We start from the raw sequence: 10,552 nt of genomic DNA on the forward strand, positions 1-10,552 counted from the left end.
CAGACCGTGTCTAGTAGAATCTTGTTTATCGATGTGTTGTGCACCACATCTATAGACAGGAGGCTACAGGATATTTAGGATGTTACTTTATTTTTTTATTTTTTTATGGGAACAGACCCTACACGAGGCTCCCACCTCTCGTGCACAGTCAGGGGTTGAGCAACACCCCCAAGCCTTAACATAAATAATCAAAATAAAATACAAGGAGGGGGACATAAACCTTACCTCCGATCCTATGGTGGTTCATAAGTCGGCTAACCTATTAACGTCGGCTAACTCATCCCCGATACCAAAAAGAGACTAACTATAACTAGAAAGCATTAAACCTGTGAGAGGACTCCTCTCGGTACAAATCAACTAAGAAAGCATAAATGAGGGAGACCCTCCCCTTCCATGAGAATACAAGAAAGTAGCCTACACTAGTCCTATTCAATTATGCTACGACTCAGGCATAGCTACATTGAGAAAGAACAAGTATACGAACCTTCTATCTCGCATGGGTTGGGGAAATTCTTTTCATCTTTGCTCTTTTTAGACATGTCGTACCAAGTAGGTCCAAGGAAAGTTGCAGCAACAACAATCGTAGCTAAGGGGGATGAAATGATAGGAAGTAAATGTAGCCATAGCAGCCAGCTTGCTTGGGATTGTAGTTAAGGAAGCTGAGGGACAGAATAGGTGTAATATGCATTTTGTATGTGGTGCAGCCCTGACTTGAACAACTGGTTGGATAGTTCCAGTGTTGTCTACTGATCCGGGGGGTACCTGCATATCCACAAATAAACCAAGCAAGAGTTCTAATGCAGCCTTGGCTTAGATGTTTGACTGAAGGTGCCTTAGACTTTGGAAGGGGCTATTGTTGCTGTTCAATGTGCCTGCACAGCAGCAAGTAAACAAACAGAGAGTTGTGTTTGTTGGAGCTCCATCTTCTTGTCTTCTCATCAATGAGAGCAGTCAAGGAGTCCCAAAGGACTTGGATGAAAGGGGGCTGCTGCAGGTGTTGGATGAATACAGCAGGTATGCATGGATAGTTGGTGGGATTAGGAAAGGCCCTTGCAGTAGTGACTTTGTCTGTGACTTTGTTTACCTGCATAGACAAGCAAACAAAGAACCAAGCAAGTGTGATAGTAGTGGGGGTTGTTGCAAACCTGTAGGCAGCTTCTTGTTGCCTCCAATGGAGAGATGAGCAGCTTCTTTGAAGGTATCTTATGGGCCTGCACATAACAATTAAGAAAGCAAGGAGATTCAAGAATTTTGGGATGCAATGGGGCTGCTGCAGGTGTTGCAGGGATGGAATATGCTAAGATCGTGCGATAGAGACGAGTTATAGGAAATGAAATCTCTCATACTAACCTGCAATTTTAGCAGGAGTACAACGCTGATAGAAGAAAGTAAATGACAATATTGGATGTTACGAAGTACGCAGGTAAGCAAAGGTACAAAGGACCTATATCAGGTAAGGTGTTGCAATACAATTGATATATAAAGTTGGAAAATGAAAGGAAAATTTTACAGGAAAGTCTAAACAGGTGCAGTTCGAGTTGGACATACGAGATAAGTCCATCAGTTTATACTATTATTGATATTAGGGGCCCTGTGAGGCTGCGATATGACGTGATATGATACATATATATGTATCTTTATGCGTATTTTCCCTGTGAGGCATTGTTGGCATTTTCTGCATATAGGTGTTGAGATAGTAAGAAATACAGAGGAAACTCTGCCCAAATTTTCCTTGAAATAAAAGGAAAATGATTTGGGAAATACTAGTAGTTCTAGATAGAATGATATATTAAGGATAAGACTAACTAAGAAGGTAAGTAACCCACAGTAAGAATCGTGAAAAAGGTTAAGAAGTGTTATACTATGGGGTAGAATGCGAACAAGATATGATGTGAAAATAATGAGGATAGTTATGAAAATAAGTAAAGCATTGTGAGGAAGTGGCTAAAGATAGGATGTGGTCCGTGTAATAAGAATATAAGGGTAACTTGGGTGGTGCAGCTTGGCCTACTAGATCAGCTGCTGGGTCATCATCTTCTTCGATAAATATGCGCCCTACGGGGGAGGGTGCGATCATACCAGCACTAACGTAGCGGATCCCATCAAAACTCCAAAGTTAAGCGTGCTTGGGCAAGAGTAATATTGGGATGGGTAACCCCCTAAAAGCCTTGTGTGGCTGTGATATGAGATGATATGTATGTATATATACATTGCCCGTGCATGGCATTGTTGATATAAAGAAGTATTGTGGATACGTAACTCTACCGTGAAAGATGATAAGACCCTTTGAGATAGGGGATGTAGCTTTGTAAAACAACTAGCGCATTATGAATTCATTAAAGGGACAAGTGGTACCCACTGGGATAAGGCTAGGACTAGGACAAAGCTTGGGACACCGAGTGTCGGAAGGTAAGTACTGTCTATTTGAGAATTGGAAACGACTATAAGCCCTAGCTAGTTGTTGATCAAAATAAATGGAAAGTGGCTTCAAATAAATTGCTACGTGACTCGAGTACCCATAATTAGACTGGATTATCACCTCATGATTGTGTTAAGTTGTCGTACCTAGGCAACCAAAGGTATGGAAGATATAAAGGAAGGCATAGATATGGTGCAATATACCGAATGTGTTAGAAAAGAATCATACGTATTGGAAAATTGGGAATAAGGGCGTAAGGTAGAACACAACAGATAGTGACATGGGTACACCCTAAAGGGGGTATGTGGCTTCAAGTGAGATCCCATACTGGCACGAGTTAGTAAGATCTAAAGGCCAGCAATAAATGGATAGAATCCATCATACCAGAGACAGTGCGGAGAATTAATAGTAAGGACTTGAATAGTATGACATCAAAGAATAGGTGCATACAAAGGGGATGAATACAATAAGAGAATTACGATGAGAACTTAAACATACTGTAAGGAATAGCCAGGCTATACTCGACTGAAGGTAAGGTGTTGGTAACAAAGTTACTCACTACTAGTATTGTGGTGTACAACCAGCAAAACAAGGAAAGGATGGGAGATCTCTCCTATACTGGAATATGAGGAAACTCAAGGGTAAGTAGAGGAAGGAAGTAAGAAATGATACAAGTTTACGTACAGACTAGTATGGTGATGTTAAAGCATCTTTCGGGCTACTTTAAGATCCTACACATGTTCGTGTAAAGAGTGTAATATGATGTATGGTAAAGGAACTGGAAAGAAGAAATGGAAAAGAAATATCACTTGTTCTCTATGCCTATAGGAAATCTACCTTCTTAAATAAACCATATGAGTTAATACAAGGCCTATGAACGGCAGCCAGTACAGAAGAATCCTGAAGCACTCGTAAAACCTTATGAGGCTAGTTAACATTCGAGGACGAATGTTCTAAAGGGGGGAAGGATATTACACCCCGTACTTTGGTACCTTAGAATGTTTCTTAAGCTTCTTAAGTTTCTGGGAAGGCTCTTAAGTTTCTTTAAAGTCGTTATGTGAGTCGGATAGTTTATAATGCTATCAAATAACTCCAAGGAAAGGAGAACGAAATGATTCATAATAAGGAAGATTGGAAATAAGGTTATAAAACAAGGAAAGGACGGGAGATCTCTCCTATACTGGAATATGATGAAACTCAAGGGTAAGTAGAGGAAGGAAGTAAGAAATGATACAAGTTTACATACAGACTAGTATGGTGATGCTAAAGCATCTTTCGGGCTACTTTAAGCTCCAACACATTTTCATGTAAAGAGTGTAATATGACGTGTGGTAAAGGAACTGGAAAGAAGAAATGGAAAAGAAATATCACTTGTTCCCTATGCCTATAGGTAATCTACCTTCTTAAATAAACCATATGAGTTAATACAAGGCCTATGAATGGCAGCCAGTACAGAAGAATCCTGAAGCACTCGTAAAACCTTATGAGGCTAGTTAACATTCGGGGATGAATGTTCTAAAGGGGGGAAGGATGTTACACCCCGTACTTTGGTACCTTAGAATGCTTCTTAAGCTTCTCAAGTTTCTGGGAAGGCTCTTAAGTTTCTTAAAAGTCGTTATGTGAGTCGGATAGTTTATAATGCTATCAAATAACTCCAAGGAAAGGAGAATGAAATGAGTCATAATTAGAAAGATTGGAAATAAGGTTATAAAAATTCAAAAGGAGTTGGAGGCCGACAAATGAGTCGTAGGACTCGATTGACTCGCGTAAACTACCAACTTGGAGTTCTTACGTACTTAAGCTACTCGAGTGCGTGTTTAGACTAAGTAGCAAGGAATACATAGGCTCTTAAAGTGCGACGAAATTACGAACCCACGGAAGAGAAATAAGGAAACGACGCACCTACTTGAAGCAAGTAGGTGACTCACCTACTTGACACATGGAAGCACATGATAGGTACACATGGCATCACATTAAAGTGACACGTGGAAGCAGGTGACACACCATGGGGTGGACCCCTACCTTCCATGTGGTAACCATGGATTAGTTGCATAATTGAGGTGGCTGCCTAAGGGTGTGACACGTGTCACCCTTAGGGGATGACATGTTTCACTCTCAAAAAATATATATATCAATGTATGGATGACTATTAAGTCATTTTTAGCCAAAAGCTTGAACAACAAAAAGAGAGAAAGAGAGCTCACAACAGCAGCCACAAATTGGAGGAAATTAAGGTAAGGTCTTCACTTTTCTTCCATGAATTAATTATCTAAGGTGTTCCTTAACTATGTGGAGGTGTATATATGTATATTATGAGGCCTACAAAACCATATTTTCAGTTCTACACTTGGAAAACTAAGAGAAGCTTAAAGAGAAAATGCTAGGGAACAAACCCGTTTTTGAATTAAACTACTATTAGTAAAACATGTATAACTCCTTGTGTGAGGCTTAGTTTTAAGTGATTCAAGATGTTTTAGAAATATATTTCATATGTATATAAATTTCATTTAGACTCTACAACCCAGTTTTGCTTTTATCTTCTCAAAACATGATGGTGAAGCACGAGGGAGCTGCTACCCAGATTTAGTTTTGGAAATCCTACACGGACAGCTGTGAGTATTTTAGTCATATATTTTCGTACAAAATTTCTGTAGGGGTAATTTAAAATATTTTGCGACCTTGATACGCATGTCTATAACTTTCATTGAGGCCAAAAATCCTGATTCCCTCAATTACCTTCCGAAACTAAGCGACAGTATAAGACAGTGGGCTGTCCAGATTTCACGTTTTGGATAGTTTTGGTGAGTTTGACAAGTTTAACATAAGGTAAGGCCTTTCATTTTAAATTGGAGTTTATAGTGCTTTTATAGAGGGTATTATACGTTGTGTAAGTGGCTGGAAATGTGAAAATATGATAAATATGTTTGATGCCCGAAATAAGCTAAATTGGAGTCGCTAGAAGTGAATTGTCGTCGAAATAAAGTATCGTTCTTGTAAGTTGTTGCTGCAGGGGTGTAATGTATTTTTACAGGGCCTAAATGTGTTCTAAAAGGGGTGTGGATGCTGCTGGTTTCAGCCACATGACCCCTTGTTGCGTATAATGAAAGGCGTTACAAAATAAAGGCTAGACGCCCTATTGTGCTACCGTATTTTTGAATAAGTCGTTTGGAGTTTATGTTGTATATTGTTGGTGTGAATTGCTGCAGGTTATTGTTGTTGGTTGGCTGTAGGTCTTAGGGACCTAATTGGAAATTTGTATAGGGCACATTATAGGGGAGGTGCTGCCCAATTTTCGTCGACGTCTTAGCGAATAATAGAACTAGTCAGGAAAACGACTAAGGAAATAGATTCCATTAATACTAAGATGTAACCTAGGGTGCTGGAAATTAAAAGGGGTTGATATACATAATAATTTCATGTTGAATAGGTTCAAAGGACGGCGAGGCGAACAGGATAAGGAATAACTCAGACAAGGTATGTGAAGCTTTCTTTTGGCGTCTGTTTGGAATAAGTATGTAGAGCTATTCTTCATTTCTTTTGACATGTCTTAGAGATAAGTTATAAATGATATGTATATGATATTTGGGATTCAATCCATTCGTAAAGCGCTGAGTATGAGTCGAGACTCTTGTTTACTTCTTGCTTTAGAACTTTTACAATAGTTGAGTCATTGCCTTTTAGTCTTCTATGTGATGAAAACTAGTACATGTAAAGCCTAATTCTTCTTTCCTTTGGAATGGCTTCATTTTAAGTGAAATGGTATATGATATAGGTTTAGAGGTAATTCCATTTATGAGCTCTGATTGTAATTCGTGACTTGTAGTCACTCCTGAACATTAAGAGTCTGAAAGTAGTCAAACTACTATTCTCGAGCCTGCTATATAATGAATAGTAAGTAAAGGTACCAACTCCTATTTTTAGAGGCTCTAAAATGATAAATGCCTTTGATTGCATGAGTTGAGTCTTTGACTAGATAAATTGTGTTTCTGATTGCATAGACTATATTTCTAATTGCATAAATTATGTGGCATTATTCTGATGCATGTTTGTGATCCCTGAAGCCCCAACTGATGTAAGCCGTAATGACATCTAAAGGGATACCTCGGATAATTACTCCCCTAGTCTTCAGGTGACGGTTCACTTGACTGTTTCATATGGTTTCTCACTACTCTACTCGTGCATATTGTAACCCATCCTTCCTTGAGTTACACGATGGGCCGGGAATGTTATCATGCACAATGTTACTAATTCTTTCACCGCGTCCCAAGCCGAATGTGTATAGTTCCACGCACGAGGAGATGATGTCGTACGTGAGGTGTGATGTATGTTATATGTTATGACGATACAATTATTCACCGATTCCCGGGACGGCTATAATATGATAGTATATGTGGTGAAATAAGGAAGGAACACTGAGTCCCTCCTTAGAGGTCTGGGTACGTATGTATATTATGATGGTACGCTATAGACGTATACTACTCCATTCACCGAGTCCCTCACTAAAGGGGTCGGATACTTTATATAGGCATGCATATGAGATTATAGTGATACATTTGCGACCCCGAGCCTCGTAGTGAATCGGATGTAATACGATGACATACATGATAAGATTGTACCGTATACAATGATATGATACCGTATATGATGATATGATAAAATGAAATACATGATGATACAATGACATGTGAATATGAGAAAATAATTATGGCACCAAGTTCACTAGAGGGCCGGGCACAGCATATGATGATGTGTATGATTTACGTGTCCTAAGGTGCAGGTATAGTAATTCGTTAAGTTGTTATATTTGTCCCCTACATCCCTATTTCAGTTATGGTCTCAGTTATGATGTGTTATGCTTTACATACTCAGTACATATATTGTACTGACCCTCCTTTCCTCGGGAGGCTGCGTTTCATGCCCGCAGGTACAAATGTTCATTCTGAGGATCCATCAGCTTAGGAGTTCCTCTCAGTTATGTCAGAAGAGCTTCACTGTTCTGGAGCCTAATTTTTGATACTGGTCACTAAATGTATATATATTTGTACATTCAGGGGTACGGCGGGGGCCCTGTCCTGCCATATGTTACTGTTGCTATTCCTAGAGGTTTATAGACATATAAATATAGGTTGTTTATAAGTTGTTTCGACTGTGCCTATGCAGCATGTTATAAATGTGTTTATGTTATGGCAACCTCGTAGGCGCATGCCCTTTTATGATATGTACGAATGAAAGAGGCTATAGGTATATGAAAAGGTTTTAAACTATTGAGGTTTTTGCGTATAGTATCACCTCACACATGGTTCAACTTAAGTGTAGCTGATAAATATGCATAAGAGGGTCCAGGTCGGACCCCAGGCATGGCCTACGGGGTTGGGTCGTGACATCAACTCTTAAAGTCCTTCTTTTGAGTCAGTTCCCATAGTCAATGAGTTTCCCAATGTTTTTTCCAATGACCTTTCTAGTATCCCTCCCAAAAGGGAAGTTGATTTCAATGTTGATCTCCTCTCCGATATCCAACCTATCTCTATTCTTCTTTATCGGATAGCCCCAACTGAATTAAAGAAGTTGAAAAAACAATTAAAGGACTTGTAGGATTAATTATTCATTAGGCAAAGCATTTCACCTTGGGGTGCTCTCATGTTATTTGTAAGGAAAAAAGATGGGTCGCTTTGGATGTGCATAGAATACTGTCAATTGAACAAAGTGATCATTAAGAATAAGTACTCAATTCCTAAGATAGATGATTTATTTGGTCAATTGGAAGGGGAAAGTCACTTCTCCAAGATTAATCTCCAGTCCGACTATCATCAATTCATGGCGAGGGAGTGTGATATTCCCTAGATGGCTATTCGAATATGGTATGGTCACTTTGAATTTGTAGTGATGTATTTTGGGTTGATGAATGCACCGACGGTATTTATGGATTTAATGAATAGGGTGTTCTAACCCTACCTTGATACTTTTGTGGTGGTTTTCATTGAAGATATTTTGATTTACTCTCGGGGTAAGGAAGAACATAAGAATCACTTGAGGGTTGTACTTCAAATCTTGAAGAACATAAGAATCACTTGAGGATACCCAATTCTTTGCAAAATTTAGTAAGTGTAAATTTTGGTTGAAAGAGGTGGTGCTTCTTAGTCACATAGTGTCCAATGATGGGATCATTGCCTCCTTCGGACATTAGGATATTTATGGGTATAGCCAAGTATTATAAAAGATTCATTGAAGGGTTTTCTTCCATCTCATCTCCTATGATGAAATTGACTTAAACGAAGTTAAAATTCTTATGGACGGATGAGTGTGAAAAGTGTTTCCAAACTTTGAAAGATTGACTTACCTCTGCTCCAATTTTGACTCTATTAAAAGACTTAGAAGGGTTTGTGGTATATTGTGATGCTTCAAAGATTGGTTTGGGTTGTTTCTTGATGCAAAACAGCAAGGTTATAGCCTATGACTCTAGACAATTAAAGGTTCATGAACGTAAATACCCTAGTCATAATCTTGAGTTAGTGGCCTCTGTATTTGCTCTTAAAATTTGGAGGCATTACCTATATGGGGTACATGTGGATGTGATCACCAATCACAAAAGTCTCCAATATGTGTTCACCCAAAAGGACCTTAATCTAAGACAAATGAGATAGCTTGAACTCATCAAAGACTATGACATGAGCGTGAATTACCACCTAGGTAAGGCAAATATTATTGCTGATGCACTTAGTAGAGTATCTATAGGAAGTGTGGCTCATGTTGATGAAGGGAGGAAGGAATTGGTGAAAGATATTCACCAGTTGTCTAGGTTAGGAGTGAAGTGAAGTGGTTCTGATAATGGTGGTATGTTTGTCCAAAATAGGTCCTAATCATCTTTGATGATGCATGTTAAGTCAAAGAAAGACCTTGACCGAAATTAGTGGAGTTAAAGAAGTTAGTGAAATAAAAGAAACTAGACATTTTTTCACAAAGGATATATGGGGTACTTCATTACCAAGGTTGGATATGTGTTCCTGATGTTGATGGCCTAAGGGGTTTGATCTTGAAGGAGGATCATAATTCTTCATATTCTATTGATCCCGATTCAACTAAAATGTACCGAGACTTAAAAGAACTCTATTTGTGGGGTGGCATAAAAAAGGACATAGCAAGGTTTGTGGTTGAATGTCCAAATTACCAATAATTTAAGGTCGAACACCAAAGGTCGGATAGCTTGGAACAAGACATTGAAATTCCCAATTGGAAGTAGGAAGATATAAACATGGATTTTGTAATAGGTTTACCTCATATTAGGAGACATCATAATTTGATTTGGGTGATTGTCGATAGGATGACAAAGTCGGCTCACTTTTTACCCATTAAGAATTCTTATAGCACTGAGGATTATGCTAAGTTGTATATTTGGAAGTTGGTAATGCTTCATGGTACCAATTAACTTCTCATTTTTGGAGATTATTCATAGGGTACTTGGTACCAAGGTCAAGCTAAGTACCGCATTCAATCCTCAAACCGATGGGCAGGCTGAACGAACAATTCAAACACTAGAGGATATGTTAAGGGCTTGTATTTGGGAGTTCAAAGGGAGTTGGGATGAACATTAACTGCTTATTGAGTTCGCCTACAATAATAGCTACCACTCAAGTATTGAGATGGCACCGTTTGAGGCCTTGTATGGAAGACGATATAGGTCTGTGGTTGGTTGGTTCAAAGCAGGTAAGATGACCTTATTGGGTCTCGATTTGGTTCTTGATACTTTGTAAAAGGTGAGAGATATTAGACAAAGGTTGAATATGGCTCAAAGTCATCAAAAGTCCTATTCTGATACAAGGAGAAGAGATCTTGAGTACATGTGGATGATTGGGTATACTTGAAGTTTAGCCCATGAAGGGTGTAGTTCAGTTTGATAAGAAAGGTAAATTAAGCCCCAGGTATGTAGGGCCACATAGGATCTTGAGACGTGTGGTCAAGATTTCCTATGAGTTGGAATTGCCTTTGGAAATGGTCATGGTTCATCCGGTGTTCCATGTGTCTATGTTGAGGAAATGTGTGGGCGATCCTAATTCCATTGCACCATTGGAAGTAGTGAATATTGAAGATAACTTAACAAATGAAGAGGTCTCGGTTAAAATTTTGGACCGGCAAGTT

The 10,552-nt window shown here is 38.9% G+C and overlaps 1 pseudogene; it reads left to right on the plus strand.

Moving 5' to 3' along the window:
• The first annotated feature begins 2,065 nt into the window (after nt 1-2,065).
• LOC129871886 (5S ribosomal RNA) lies at nt 2,066-2,185 on the plus strand (annotated as a pseudogene).
• The last annotated feature ends 8,367 nt before the right edge of the window (nt 2,186-10,552 follow it).

The sequence above is a fragment of the Solanum dulcamara genome, chromosome 10, assembly GCF_947179165.1.
Source record: "Solanum dulcamara chromosome 10, daSolDulc1.2, whole genome shotgun sequence".
Classification (NCBI taxonomy): Eukaryota; Viridiplantae; Streptophyta; class Magnoliopsida; order Solanales; family Solanaceae; genus Solanum; species Solanum dulcamara.